Source organism: Calonectris borealis, chromosome 2 (genome assembly GCF_964195595.1).
Source record: "Calonectris borealis chromosome 2, bCalBor7.hap1.2, whole genome shotgun sequence".
NCBI classification, from domain to species: Eukaryota; Metazoa; Chordata; class Aves; order Procellariiformes; family Procellariidae; genus Calonectris; species Calonectris borealis.
The window spans coordinates 86,974,465-86,990,974 of record NC_134313.1 but is presented as its reverse complement, the minus strand read 5'-3'; the positions used below and the strand labels follow the sequence as shown (position 1 = coordinate 86,990,974).

The following is a 16,510-nucleotide window of genomic DNA, read 5'->3' as shown; positions in this document are numbered from 1 at the left end:
CTGGCAAAGAGCAGATGCTTTGATAAATAATTGCTACATCTGTCTTGGCTAAGGCTGTGGGGACGTGATTGCTGACCAACATGGCTGTGTTCAGCAGACTCAGCACAAGTAAACCCCTGCCAGCAAAACCTCTCATTTACTGGTATAACTTATTTTCCTGAAATAAAAGGGAGAGGGGAGCTGTTATACAAAGGTAATATATTGATTTTGCTGATGTATTTCCAGACACATTAGAAGTATAAAGTGAGCCAGACTCATGTACCAATAAGGAAGCTCCTGTGCAGACACGGTCTAAGATGTAGGCAGTCATTACACGTACTTCCAGTACCAATTCATGCTGGACCTACCTGACTACAGGAAATATTTTTATTCGCAGACTTTCATGAGCAATATTGAAGACATAATGGAAGTCATCAATCCTTAAATATTAATGTTTATCAAATGGGACTATGATGGAACAGGAAAATGCCACCAGCGTCTACCAAGTGCATACACATTCATGCATATTTGACTACAAATTTAATTTGGACTTTTTAATCCATGTTTTTTAACTATGTGTATGTTGACTCAGTACTTATATTCTCAAAATATACAATAAACATGCTAGATGATATGTTGTAATCATATGCAAAAATTTAACATGCAACAGTGACTATTTAGCTCCTGCTTCATCAATTCACTGTTAATTAATTCTTAAACACTATTACTAGTGTTGTTTGTTTCACTACCTTTTTTTAAAATACATTCTTCATTCTTTTCTAATACAGAAATGAATTTGTTCATGAATCTGTGACACATTCCTTCCCTGACAAAGTATCAAAACCTTCACTAACAAAGACTGAAGTGGGAACCTTTTTCCCTGATGGTAGCCTATGAAAATAGCCCCACTGAAGTCAATATTCTGTTGAAAACCATACTTTCTTGCAACCAGATAACAAGCCTTTAATCATACTGTTGAGCAGTTTTTCATACGACAGCAGAATCATTTGAAACATTCCTCGGTGAGAGTTTTTTGTTTCACAAACCCTCCTAGGAGACTCAAGTGCTTTAGTTACTCATCCCGCATTTGCAACTACACAGGAAAAATCATCATCTCACGATGGTTTCTCCATACACTGCGCTCACTGTAATATTGAATACTAAGACACTTTAAAGTGTCCATGTCTACCTTTTTTAACCCTGAAATCATTACTTGGGTGTCCAAATGCCCATCTACAGTTAAAACATTAGGAATATTATAAAATACCCTTGCATTTTAGTCTCAGTGCTCTACTTGTTGGCCCCTTACACTGACAAACTATGGAAGTGCTCCCAGGGTCACTTTTTATGAACCAATTCAGCTGGCTCATGCCCAGGGAAAAGCATGAAGTATGCCCCAGTATTACCGATTTCTCAGAGGGACCCGCTCCTACCCAGAAGTAAGCCACACATTTAATTCAGTGGACTTTGGAGGGAGGTACTTTGCTTTAAGGAGAGGGATGTGTTCCAGTAAGCCAGCTGACATGCTCAAAAGATTAAGCTGAAAACCTCTCCAGGCAGCTCTCTTCTGGCATTGTAAGATCATTTATTTCTATCAGTTTTTTATGTTTCAGTCCTGAAATCTCTTCCTTGGCTCTCATTTACCTGAAGATATATTTGATTCTCTGTATTCAGCTTGATCTCCAGCTCTTTGAATTTAACGATAAGATCGTTACTAATTTATCAGAGATTTGACTATGCTTTTGTGCTCTGGAAGAACCTACCTGTATCCAAATGATGATTAGTGCAAGCAGAAAAAGAAATTATATGCAATTTTTAGTTACTGATGCATTAGTGTTCAATATTCCATAAGTTTTTTATCCTCTAACTGAAAAAAAAAAGTACATGTTGGGAAGTTAGAAAAGCATAAAGTAGTTTGAAAGAGTTGCATGTGATTACAACTTCTTAATGTATCTTAACCAATTATGCTCTTTCAGCTGTTTAAAATCTAGATCGTCTCATAGATGTAAAGAAAGGCCTCATCAATTTCATCATATTTTAAAGAAGGAGTCCGAGCATCTTCTGAGTATATATACCCTCTAAACAAACATAGAAAAGCAAGTAATGTTCTCTGAGGCAACAGCCCATACAATTTGCTGGGTGGCACAGTTTCTCTGCAAATTCGTTCATTTTCTCTGAAGTGTTTTCCTAGAGCAGTTTGGCCATTAAGATGCCCATTACAACAACAACAAAAAACAACAATCTGCCAAACAATAGAGACTGGGATAAAAGACAAATCTGGACTGTGTGCAACAGAAGGCAAAACTCTGGAGAACAAAGCAGGCTAGAACAGTTCACATGAAAGGAAGCAGCACTAGTCACAGCAACTAAATCCATGTATTCAGACAAAAACTGTAGCTCTGTTATGCTAGACACATCAGGAAGGGGGAGATAACAGCTAAGAATGAAGACTGGATTCAGCTGGTAGAAAAAGAAAAATATTTTGCTGGAAGCCATTGAAAATGTTGAGGTTTATATTATTTTTCTGCTTTGTCCTGTTACTGGAATCAAGTTTTGGACAAGTCAGGAAATTTAAAAGGTTTGTTTTGTGGGATGATATTTGTTGGAGATGTTGAAATGAAATGGCACAGAGTGCACATTCAATAAGAAACAGGAAATTAAACACATGGAGAAAAGGGGCCGCAGGTATTCAACACCTGCAAGGGTGACTGGCTTTGAAGCTGTTTTGGAACATTACCCCAGTGCACCTGATTTTCAAACTGTTTTTAATCTGGAGTTTATGTGTCTCAGGAGAGCTATTTTGTCTATTCCCATTTTATCCATAGTTCTGTAAGAAAGGCTCATCATGAATGTTAAGATGAACCTGTACTTTGTGGCCATTAAAAATCCCAAAGCACTTCGAAAAGAACAATGATCTCATGTTCTTCTCAGACTTCTCTGGTTTACAATGGTTACAAGCTGTCTGGGAGGAAAAAAAAAGCACCTGTGTTGTAGTGTATTATAATGTATATAATTTGTAAATATGCAAATGTTTTTAGTAAAGATCCTTGTACTTCTGGTACAAGGGATTTTAGGACTTCCTAAAAATCACTTTTATATGTGTCCATACAGCATGAATGTTATAGACAAAGCTGTCTCAATAACAAGAAAGTGCAAATGGATGGCAAGACTGAGTTATCTGCAATACTTTCTAGAATAGTGAGCTTTATCTAACGGTGTGTGTGAAGTTCAACAGCTTTGCACTGACACCTTTGAAGTTGTCAGATTTCCTTGGAGAAGATCTGGCATAAAGCATGAAAGGATTTTTGCCCCTCATGTGAACCCCAGATATGACTCCAATTACAATGAGTTTCATATTCCATGCCACAACACTGCCCTTCAGATCTTCTCGGCTTGACTCAGGAATTTTTCCGTATGAACCACAAGAACCACTCAAAGCAGGAAAGCTGAGGGGACTGTGCATTTTGCTGCCCAAGCCCAGAGTCATGAAACTGTGATATTAAAGAAAGAAAAAAGTCGTGTGTACTAGTCACAGGTCAATCCTGCCCTCAGTATCCTGGGGACAAGACTGTATTCCCTGCATGTGTTTCCAAAAGAAAACTAGTTCACAGTGGTCCTCTTCCTGTAAGTTCCTCCCCATGTACTGCTCTGCTGTTCTCTAGGTTTGAATGAGCTGGCTTCCTCCTCAGCAACTGGGTGGTTTTAACGGACTGAACAGAAAGGTGACTTCTCTTCAAACACAAGGCAGAAAAATCTTCCTCTTCTGTGCATAAACTGTCTTTCAAAAGGAACTGTTTCCTTGCGGCTTAATGAATTCCTGCTCTTCAGCAGAGTCACAGCAACTGGCTGTATCTGTCTGCTTTACCTTTACTGTGAAACAAGATGTGTATAACAAATTATTATGGTAATCCCCTTCATGGTAGTTTAAATTAATATGTTTTATTTCACATTTGCAATGGATTAGGTGAACACAAGCAGACAGTTACCACAGCTCTGTTGACAAGTGACTCAGTTGTATTAATTCAAGGACTGTGGTACCTCGGTTCCAGTGATCAGCTTGAAGCTACCACAAGTAGCCACTACAAAGAAAATGCAGATTTGTTTTAACCTTAACCTTAAATCTATTGACTGTTTTAACCTTAATCTTAAATCTATAGGCTGAAGGGATCACACACCATTCTTTGGTGGGGAAGGTAAACGTACTGTCACTCATTAGCCCTCTGTGATGCTGCAGCATGTTCACTCGGACATGACTCGCCAGAGATCTGAACTGAAAAACCCTTCTTTGTCATTTTGGAGCACATGCAGACTGACTTTTTGATCTGTGTGCGTTTTCACAGGACTGGCAGGAACATGGAGGAAAGGCGAGTACTTTCTGACACAAGTCAGAAAGCCCACGCTAGAGGAAAGTCAGACCTTCCCAAATAAAAGATTGCTAGGATTCATTTGACATGCATAAATTTTCCTGGATCGACTCCTGGAAGCACTTGCAGCATGAAATATTATTTCCTAAGTCCAGCAAGTCAAAAGCAACTGAAAACAAAATTTTAAACTGAGAGAGGCCAGTAACCTTTAGTTACAATCAGTAATTCATCAACTTACTGAAGCTTGTGAAAAACAGAAAGCGATCTTCAGTTGGCATATGCAATCATATTAAGCTATAAAATGTCAGTCAGGAGTTTAGAACTAAAAGTATGTGTAGATTCAAGAGTTTATGGACTACTGCTTTCAGTGAATGACCCGTTTGTGAGGGAAGTGGATGCTGAAAATCAAGAAGTGTGCATTCAGCTCCAAGGCAGAAAAGAACAACTTGGCAGGGAAAGCTTTTAAATTAATTGAGAATAACTAAGAAGCCAGAGTGAGGGGAAGGGAACAATATGACCATAATAGTTCTGGTTTACTTCACAGCACTTGTACCACATGGTGATGTGATTTTACAAAGCTAGTTCGCATCCCAGAGGCACACACTGTAATTTTACTTTAGCTCAAATAATAGTCTTCCTGATTTTTGATCAAGGGCTTTTATTCCAAATTTCTCCAGCAATGGATTTCTCAAGCATTCTAGAAAGCAATTGTGAGATTAAAACAGAGGTTTAATGGCTGCAGCCATATCACCTCAAGCTGTGAACCTCTCAGGGCTTGACACTAAGAGAATTACAAAGGGTCAGGACTTAAATCAATGTCTAAGAAAAACTTATGTGCTACAGGGAAGCACGTTAGTTGGTTATTCTGCACAGTGGTACACAAAGTCAAACCTGAAGCCATCTTCCTTGTATAAAATTAAGCTTCCTAACATTTTTAATTAAAGATCTTGCATGTCTTTCCAGAAAAATAACTATTTTAATCATCACAACCTAGTCAGAGTCCAAGTCCTTTCAATCTGAATTTCTCCTTTAGGTCTGTTTGTAAATATTGGCTTTACTTTCCTGTCCTAAAAAGCTCAAGTTTATCATGTTTAAATAATTATTGCATATAGAGTTTCTTATATATTTGGTAATATTTTTTTTGCTTGCAGGCTTGTTAATGAAGTTTAAATAACAGGGTTTTTGAGAATTATATACTTTTTGGGATCTACATATTTGGAAGTTTCAGTCACATCCTGACTGTAGATGCAGACAGATCTCAGATACTTCTACTTTTACTGTGTCCAGTTCTGGGCTCCTCAGTACAAGAGAGACATGGACATATTGGAGAGAGTCCAGCAAAGGGCCACAAAGATGATGAAGGGACTGGAGCATCTCACATATGAGGAAAGGCTGAGAGAGCTGGGGCTGTTCAGCCTCGAGAAGGGAAGGTTGAGGGGTGTCTTAAAAATGCATATAAATACCTGAAGGGAGGGTGCAAAGAGGACAGAGCCAGGCTTTTTGCAGTGGTGCCCAGTGACAGGACCAGAGGCAATGGGCACAAACTGAAACACAGGAGGTTCCTTCTGAACATCAGGAAACACTTTGTTAACTGTGAGGGTGACTGACCACTGGCACAGGTTGTCTAGGGAGGTAGTGGAGTCTCCCTCCGTGGAGATATTAAAAAAAACATCTGGACATGTCCTGGCCAACTGGCTCTAGGTGGCCCTGCTTGAGCAGGGGGTTTGGACCAGATGATCTCCAGAGGTTCCTTCCAACCTCAACCCTTCTGTGATTCTGTGACACAGGCACAGGATCATCTAAGATGGCTGGATATGAAAAAGGAGCAAAGATAATCTAAATACAATGCTGAAGTTCAGTATATGCAAACACTAAAGAAAATAATTAAAAAGACTGCTGTCAGCATTCATGTAAATAATAAGTCTACAGACTTATAATAACAGATTAATTTAGGCAGTAAATCTGAAAATAGTGTAGAGGAAACAGAGGGCAGAAATTCCAGCTCAGGTAGGAGAAGAATCGATTTTAGAGGCAAATGATGGGACCTGACTTGGCTCAGGTCAGACCATCAGCATGCAAGTGGGAGCAAGGAGGTTGCTTATCCAGCAACTTTTGCCTGGGGCCCTTAGGAAATTCATAAAACCTTTGAAAAGGTGACTCCATACTTGTATTGATCTCTGCAGGTTCTGGGTTCCTTTATACATGCAGAGGATTGGGGAGGAGAAACAAAAAAGGAAAATGCAGCAACTCCTGCGGTGTCAGAGCTGTCCTGAATGTTACTTTATAAACGCTTCAAGCCAGCTTCAAAGCAGCAATGCAGCCTCCAATTCCTGACTTCACTGAGTGTTTCCTCTTGCAGATCCAGCTGACAATCCAAGTGAGTCCCAGCTGAGGATCTAAGCAAGCAATAAATCCTCTGCTGTGTGCTGCAGTTTTCTCTAGAGTCAGCATGATTGCTGTTATTTGCTTTTTCTTTGATTGTCTCAGCATCAGCATTTTACTTCAGCTCTTTTTTGGGGAAAAATATGAGAGATTTGTTCAGATTTTAGTATCCAAAAGATACAGAACAGAGCTAATATTTACATGGTGCAAAAGCAAAGCAATCAAACATTATTCCTGTTGAATTTATGCCACTAGGCCTGCTCTCCTCTATAGCAGCTATGCTACTTATTGCCTTAGCACTTTATCAGAAGACAGAGCATTGCAGGCCAGGCATGGGAACAGAGGCCCAGGAAGCATCTCTGTCTTATCCCATGGTGTTTGGGTCACACGCACCCAAGTACAAAATAAAGTTTCAGCTTCTACTGTGGCTGAGTATCCGACGGAGTCATGGCATCTCTTTTCCCCCTCTCAGCTTTCTTAAGGGTTGGGGGGGTTCCACTCACACTCATTTGCGCCCTGTGTTTCTATACTCACTCTGCCCATTGATAGAGGTACTGATAGACATCCAGATGCCCATCCCAGCATGCCCTTTCCCCACCTAAAACCAGCAAAGCAGGAGCTCTGCTCTCCTTTTCACCCTCCAGTGCCTGGGTGCCTCGGTAAATGTGGGTGGCGGGTCCTTCGTGTTATGGGCAGGATGAAGGTGGAAAGTACAGACCATGGGCAGCAGTGCAGAGGGCAAATGTACACCTTTCAAAATCAGGGTGAAATGATGTTCAGGGCCTATAATTTGTGGTGCTGGTACAGAAAGTGCTCTACTGCTTTCCCACCATAGCAATATTGACTGCCAAGCCTGGAGTGAAGGGGTTAAGTGCCTTCTACTGCTGCTCACAGTCCAAACAACTGAGACTTAATTAAACTACAGGACAAAGCTTTCCCTCTGTCTGGGTGACTTGCAGTTCCGCCTGCTCAATGAGGCAGGAAAAATGATGTTAAAACTGAATAAAAACAATGCATTTTCCAAATGACAACAGTTTTTGATAAGATACTGAGCTGGTAATGAGAAATGCAGAGCAGACAATGGAGCTGACTGAAGGGTTTGATAAGTAAATGAGCAAAACCTTTAAAGGGAGAGGGGGGGAGGAAATACTGGGTTTTGTAGACAGGCAGAACTGGCAGTTTGGAAGGGTTGATAACTGAACTGCAGCACATTTTATTTCCTATATTGCCTAGCGTGTTTTACTAAAATTCTTATGTAAGATTCATAAGGCTTATGAAAAGTTTAACAGCTTCCCTCGCTTGACTCTGACCCATCGTTAGAGTCTGGCTGTCTGCAGCCACTGCTTCCCTGTCAATTAATTCTGCATAATGGTCGATTTTCTCCAAAGGCGCAAAGTATAATTTGTTTGCACTGATATTACTCATTCCAGATCAGGTAAGCTACTGACTGCTAAAATCACTAATCCTTCACCCTCCTGATTAAAAACGCAGAAGTATGCAGCCATGTATGAAGGACTGTGAACCCAGTCATGTAGTATGCAGAAGACTCAGACTGTACTATTTTTTCATGTGGAAGATCATGTGTTATATGAAAGGCGTGAAGATGATAGGCTCAGGACATTCTGACAAGAATTGTTTGCTCCTTCTCCCGAAGTGTAGCAATTCCATCTGCCCTTCTCTAAAGAATCACTACCTGATGTGCAATATAGACAAAATTCATTCTGGGAAGGCTGGAGTACAGCTCACAGGATATCAGTCCAAGAAAACTGCTGAACTCCCTTGGAAAAGAGGACAGAGGAGTACAACAACTTATTTGGGCTTCTATCAAAGTAATCCAAAAATTCTCTGCTTTTTAAACCAAAATATTTTAACAAATACAAAGCTATGCTTCTGCTCAAAGACTAGATACATTACTTCAGTGGGATGTTCAAAAACACTCAGCTTGGACTATTACAATAGCTTTACATCAGTGTTAAGTACCTTTGAAAATCTCTACAAAATCATAAAGAAATATGGCATTTTGAGTGGAATGATCAAAGAAAAGTCATGGTAAAAGTGTCAGAAATATTTTAATATATCAGTAAATTGGGGGATGTATTTATTTTTAAGTGTGGCAAGTGTGTTGTGATATAGCATGAAAGACAATTCTGCCACTTATATAGCATCACTCACACAGGCATCTCTAGTTTTTGCTACCTGTCAACAAAGGGATGCCACTAAGACCTTTCTACTTACGCTCACCTTGTTGTTTTTGTGTTATTATATAGCAGTAAAGGCACTTAGAGCAAGTTAGACCAACTACATTGGCTGCTCAGTTTTTGGTTGCATTTGAATATGCAACCTTGAGACGCTCATTTCAAAACATCACCCATGAGGCGGTTACCAACATCAGTTCTGCAAGTGCAACTGCCCATTAACCCAATTTGTGAAACAGGTTAGGTTAGAAAACAGCTAAAACCAAACTGCTTCTTTACAAACTGGTCCATTTAATTTTAAAAGGAAATCACATTTGGGAGAATTGTAGGACTAATACTGATTAGAAGCAGGGAATGAGGTGAGGGTAGGAGATAACCACTTAACCTGGACAGCAGCAGAAGCCCTTCTGTGATTGTGTCTGACTGGGCAGTTAGCAGAGATGTTAAAATTTAACGGCAATAGTTAAATAGTACTGAATGGTGGCATTGGTTCCTTTTCACATTTCAGCTAGGGTTTTTTTTTGTTGTTTTTTTTTAGTTTTTTCTTTGTTTGTTTGTTGGGGTTTTTTTCTTCATGCCTAGTACCCGCCCCAGAAAAAAAAACAAAATTAAAAAATTAAGCACTGAGATTATTATGTATCTGCATCGGTAGGGCTCTTCTGGGATCCAGCTGGTATCCACGGGATTACCCAAAGGATAAGATCTGACAGCAAACCAGTCAAAGTTTCCTTTGGTTTGACCTCTAACACTTCAGCAGTGTTCTGAAGATATTCAACAAAGGTACAGAAAGCTTCTGCTCCCATTGAGGGAGACAGCTTAATAAATTATTTAAATGTATAAACAAAAAAAGGCAACCTAGCAGAACAGCGTCTGCCACTTTGGAACATTACCATGTCCTTTACACTTTTTGGTTAATGACAGAAAAAATTTACGGTAAAGCTTCAAATGTTATTTTGCTGTTATTAACATTAGATTTTTCTAATAACTCCTACTATGAATTTATCAGGTTATGTTTTTATGTGACAGTAGGTAAGTTTGCCTGGATTTACTTCCTCTAAGCAAAATATCACAGTATTAAAACCAGGGTATTAAAACTAGGAGTTCTGCACAAGAGAGGTCCTATTTCTTTTCATTATATTAAGAAATTTATTTTTTATATTAACAGAGCTTTATTCAAGAAAAGGTATTTTTACCTTATTACGTATATCTAATCTTTTATATATCCAATACTTTGTATGCATACAGCACAACAGCTGTTGGGTTGTAAGGTGTAAAGGGCACTTAAAGAAATATGAGAAGGAGCCCTATGATTGTATTACCACAGGACAACATGAATGATATGCAAAGACTGTTGTCTGCTACCGTTAGGCAAGTAGTGCATTACACCTTATTACAGTATTATCACGCTGCACAGAAGAGAAAAAAAGGGTATTTACTGTTGCTGCTCTTGTAAAACCTTGTGAGACAGCATTTTTAAGTTAATAGAAAACCACAAGACTGAGAATCAAGGGTAATCTTTAAATCAAACAAAGCTATGAAAAAGAAACTAAAATAACTTAATACTGATTCAAGTACTGCAGCCCTGAGGAAGACTTTGGAAATCTAACTATCCTATTTGTCCCTAAAAGCAGATAATTCAGATGACTCTATCATTTAGCACAGGAAAACAAAATCTTATGTTACATCTAATCATACTTGTTTGAACTTCATGGCTTCTCTAAGCATGTATAGTCTATAGAGGACTTGCTTTAAAAATTCTTGATTGCACCTTTAGCAAAATCATGGCAATCACTCCTCAGTCTTAACTGGAATGGAAGATACTTCCAGTAATCAGCAGAAGAGTTCAGCACTTATATTTGAGAAGAACAATAAAGAACTGACTTAGTATTTCAAATATGTATGTATGTATATATGTTGATACAATTTTTTTGAGTTTTACACAATGATAACTCAGTGAATGGATCATCTTAGGAATTGCAGGAAGGAAATTTCAGTGGCAGGATGGGATTTTGGAGGACACAAAGTGGTTTGCTTCAATAAATTACAGTCACTAACATTTTAATCTATTTCAGGCTTACTTGAGGTCTGAATTTTTTGTTTCTCATTGTAGTAGTAGTTTTTCTGTTTCTCTACTTTTTAATAACTGCAGTCTTAAAAAAACCCCTATGGTTATATTTTAAAATATTAGGAACTGCACCTTAGAGCAGATTTGTAACTGAGTATGATTAGCATGAAGATACTGTTTCCTGTTATGGATCAGAGTTTAGCATTACAGGGACTAACAGGATTATTCTGTCCATCTTTCTAGAAATTTCCCTTACTGCACAGTCTCCATTACTTTACCCAGCTTAGCTTTGTGGAAACCAAGTGACAGAACTCGTATCATTCCTCTTGTATATAACATACATCACTGCCAGAAAGATTTTGCTGCATAACATAAGTTTTCCCTTTCTTAATTTTGCCCCTCTGCTTCTCTGTGCTGAACAAAATAATACCTTTCCTTTCTCAGTGTTTAAGCCCTTCAGCTATCTGTAGACCATTATCGTGTCTCCCTTTTGTCATATTTTTGTTCTTTTACTCTTTCCGTATAACTCATGATGGCTAGACCCAAGACAGTTTTCCTTGCTCTTCTATAAACTTCCTGCAATTTGTTGGTATCTATCTAGTGACATGATGCCCAGGACAAAATTCTGTTGTAGAGATGTCATTTTCTCAACACCTAGTTACATACAGTAATCTATTAATTTCCAGCCACAGCACATGATTAATCTACTCATGAAAATTCCTTTGGACTTTCAGGTAGCCAAATCACACCTAAAGTCTCACTTGTATTCTTCTAGTCCCTCACCCCTTTTGCCACTCCTGCTTTACATGTTTCTTTCATCTATTTTAATTATATATGTATTGGAATTACAAAAAATCCTAACTGATCACAATTCCCAAATGAATCTTATTATCTTTCATTTATGTTTCTAAATTTTTTAGGTTCCCATCTATTCTTTCTGATATGATAGGTGATATTTAACTGTCCCAAGTTGGCATAAACTCTGAATTTCATTTACCTGCAGTTCAATATTTAAATAAAACTTAAAGTGAATGCAGTTTAAACAATTTAAGGTCACGTACACAAATATCAATCTATCACATTACCGTAAATTGTTAATTCTTCCCTCACCTTTCTTTGCAACATTTTTCTCCCAAAAATCAGTGTTCTATCTACTAGGTACCAGAATAAGGAATGTGCTTTACATCAGCAAAGTGTGAGTTGAGACAAATGGAGATATTTTTATAAAGCAACTCTATCAACTAAGTTATTTGTCCCTCTCAAACTAAAAAAATCAACAGGAATTTTTGAGGAAATGTCTATTCTGCACGAAGGCACCACGATCAGAAGCCATTAACCTTCAAATGCCTAATTTCCAGTTGTGCTGAGCTCACATTGCCACTGTCTTTTTTGACTCAAGGGTACTCCTTGCAATGAGGCACCAAGTAATTTAATAAGAAAAAGAGGAATCACTTAAGTCCATATCTTCTGAAGTCAGTCACAGCTATCTGTGAGGATCTTGGCCTACATATCTGATATTTTACATGATACAAAATGTAGCTTTCAGTTACAGGAGAGAAACTACCAAGACAGCTACCCTTTCCCCCTTTGAAGATCAGCGTTAACTTTGTCTTATTGTTGTTGTTGTTCTCATTTCTTCCCATGATCTTTCCCCCTCAAAGCAGAAAAAGTCTGTTTCTATAAATTCTTTCATTCCTTAATCATTTAAGATTCATCGTCCAGAATAGCTAATTTGCATATATTAACATTTCATACATATTGCTTATTTGCTCCTTATCAACAGAACTACTTTCAGCAGCAATTCTCTCAAAGCGGTCAAACTGAAAGCTCTCAAGTGGGTAATACTAAACAAACCAGTTCCAAGAACCGAAATACACCAACGATTCAGCCTGGACTGAGAAAGTCGCCTTTATCTCTGTTGACTGAGTTGCCTAAATCAAGACCTGCATCACAACCAGTTCCTCAGGTGTCTGCAAGGTGACACAAGTACTCTCAGCCTTAGCCCATCTGAGGGCTGCAGGCGCCTCCTCCTCCCACCACTGACCGGCCATAGAGGCTTTCCAGAGTGCCTGGGCAAGGATGCCGTGCTTGGAGAAGATCAGAAGGGACTGGTGACCCAACAGAAGAGCACTTTGAGTGAAATTAAACTTAAAAAGAGCCCAGCCAGTCAAGAAACTAGAGAAAGTGAAAGGAAGGATCTTTCCTCTTTCCAATATGGTTCAGTTACAGGGAAAGCCATTAAGTACATACTTAAAGTTGGAAAAAATTGTGGGTTGGAAAAGCACAGTTGAAAGCATAGTTTCTCTTAGAAATGATGCTGCTTTTTATCTGATCACATCAGGAATTTTCTTACATCTAAAATGCTTCATTCCAGTGCTTGTGTTTGACAAGCTGTAGTTGGAGTAATAAGATGCTTTCTAAACTGGTGTTGGCAGCCAAATTATTCAGAAAATTTGTGGTTTTAGTTTTCTTAGATTCACCATCTGGGTCTGCTTAAGGTAGAATTTCACAACAGAAATTGAAATACAGATGAGTTTTTATGCTGATGAGTGGCACAGATGATGAAGGACAACTCTGTATCAAATATAAAAATTAAAGCAATATGTCCCCACCTCACCTTTTTTTTTTTTTTTCTCCTCCTTTTCTTCTTTTAGAAGGCTAGTTGCAATTACTGTGCCCTATTTGTAGAACAGTAAAATAAAAGGGAAAGCCAGTAATTAAATGTTAAATGCGTTACTGCTCACTGAATTGGATGACTCCCTTTCCATTTTCATGCCAATTCCAATTGAATAATGTACTTTACTCCTTCAGATGATTTTCTGTATGCATGCTGTTGCAGCAGGAACAAGTTTGGTCTGAGTGCCTTCAGCTTAACAGCATCTCTATATACAATCAGTGAAAAAGGGTGTAGACAGCATCTTTTCTTCACTGTTCCTTTCAGCAGCTTGGGCAGGTCAGAGCTCTTCTTCTGTTTACCATCCCTGCACCATACCTATCTTCTGTGTTTTAGCACTCTTTAACTAAAACTCCTTTAAAGCAATCTTATCTTCCTCTGAAATACACACACTTAACATGTGTCTTACCTTGCTCATTTCCTGGCTTGAATTGCATGTCTGTAACATCATGAACAAGTTTTAAGAACTTTCTCTACATTTATGACATCCTCTTCAAAAGAAGACCTGAGAGTGCTTCTGTCACTAGAACAATCCCAGCAACCACAACCACCTCATAAGTAGGTGTCCCTACGTTCTTGAAAAGCATAGAACAAAATACTTAGGCCAGTACTTTATGACTGTCCTTCTTTGGAGGCAATAAAACCCTGTCAAAAGAGAGCTGAGAAAAGAAAATTATACTGGGCACCGATGGTGGCTGTAATATTTTTTAGCTGGTGGAAATATCAACAGGAAATTTTATATGTATGTGTGTGTATATGGAATGCAAGGGATATTTGAGTATGAAACCATAACAGTATAGGTTATTCTTTATCAAGGTAATACTGGCAAGACTAGACTATTCAGCTGAATTTTGGAAAACAGAAAAAAATGGCTATTACCTTGTAAAGGACCTTGTAACTTTCTCCTAAGCTCCCCTTTTTGAGCTTAGTCCAAGCTGCAATATGCTTTCCTCTGCAAATTTGGGAACAGCTGGTGAAATCCCCACTAAGGGCCAATTCATGGGCACACAAATGCATACTCTGTGTTGTGTTTAAACATCAACTATGTTGTAAGTTGTTACATGCTGTAACTTGTTATATGATTCCTCTATTGCGTTGTGTCACCACTGCTGTCACTATCAAGATAGAACAACAAAGAAAGACTTTGGCAAGGTTTACAAACTTTTGGTGAGGATGGACCCCAATGTTCCCAAGGCCTTCCCTGCTAGGCAGGGGGATTCTTCCTCTCCACATTTTTAACACTAAAAACCACAACCCAAGTCCTGAGCTTCACAGCCTCCTTAGCCTCCTGCCACCTCCCATCCCTCCTGAGCATGTTGTCACCCATGTTTCCACAGCAGCAGCAAGACAGCTGTCCAGTCCTTTTATTCATGGTATAACAGTCTAAGGCAACTACAGTTGTCTGCTTGACGGCTCAGAGTTCCTGTTACCCTCACAAGGGTGATCTGCTGTCACTCATGTATTCAACAGTGCTCCAACAAGCACTCTGCTATCTTCTGTTGTGCAGCTAGGGTTGAGACAGTCTTCTCCGTTGTCCTCCGCTCTTTAAAAGAAGATGAGCCCTCTTTCAGGGGAATGCTCTGTGAGACCCCATGAACTACACACAGCCCCACCATTTAGCCAAGATGAATGCAAATTATTCTTGGAGCTCCTAAGAGGGCAGTGTGTGTCTTTGTGAACACTCTGGATAAGAGTCCTTCAGACTTGACTCTTAGCATTTTATAAACCAAATATTTCCATTCTGTCTCTTCTATCCTACTTGATGTACAAATATAGCTATACTTGGGAAGACCCAAACAATGTTAGCAAAGGTATATCCTTCCACACTTACTCTCCCCCCACTTCAATAATATAATCTGGAATACAATCCTCTGCTGGAAAGTGTATTCGGGGAGACATATAGTTCAAAGTTTCTTCCCTGTCAGTGAATGTGAACAATATATCAATGTCCTGGTACTCAGAGCTGCCAGGCAGTCCTGTTCAGGTGCTTCTGAAAAATAATACTGCTGTGTCCTATATCAACAAGTAAAGCTGTGCCAGTTCTCCCCGAATTTTCAAGGAGAGAGCTGCCTCTTAGGATTAGTGCAGTTATCCATGGTCTGTCTTGCAGGGACTCTGAGCAGTCAAATAAACCAACTTCATTTGCTTCAAACTGCTAGACCATGATTAGAATATCTAGACAGCTGTCCTAATACCAGTATTTCAAGTGTTCCTCTTTGTGTCACAATCTAACATCAAATGTCAGGCTTTATGTCTCAGATACCTGAGTTTATCTCTGGCAAGTTACTGATTTGGGGGTTGGAGACCCTTTTCCCATTTCTTCTCTTCTTGAAAACATTTTTTCCAAGTAAAAGACAGAGCTCAGGCAATACTGTTGGCCTTAGAAAGAGACGAACTCTTGATGTGCTGCTTACAAAGAATCTCACATTGGGCATCAGACTGTATGAAGAAGTGCTTTTGGGCTGTAAAAGGAACCTCCATTTCTTTTAGGGCCTCCCCCAAAAAGTGACCTCCCTTTGGGATGTTCCAAAACTTCCCATTTGAAAAGCAGCCAGATGGGGTCCCATTCACTCTTTTACTAAGCTTTACAGACTTACTGAAGTATCTGGGATCAGTACTATGTCCAGAAGAGCTGTCTGTGAAAGGATCTTCTGCCAGATATGTTTTCATGGGTGCTGCACATGGACAACCAATGAAAGGAGGAAGAATGTCTGCTTGTTTGCAGTTTCTCCTGTAAATATATATATTTTAGGCAATACATCTCCAATACTTCCTCCTACTCCTCTTCCCTCTGTAGTCTAATTGAATATATAGCTTCTTAGGATGAGAGGTGTTGAAATGACTGGCTGTT

General features: G+C 39.1%; 1 protein-coding gene across 2 annotated transcripts in view; it reads left to right on the top strand.

The window, feature by feature from the left end:
- Window positions 1-16,510, top strand: part of CDH12 (cadherin 12) — a 162,307-nt gene that overhangs the window by 123,376 nt on the left and 22,421 nt on the right. The gene's annotated exons all lie outside the window — the stretch shown is intronic.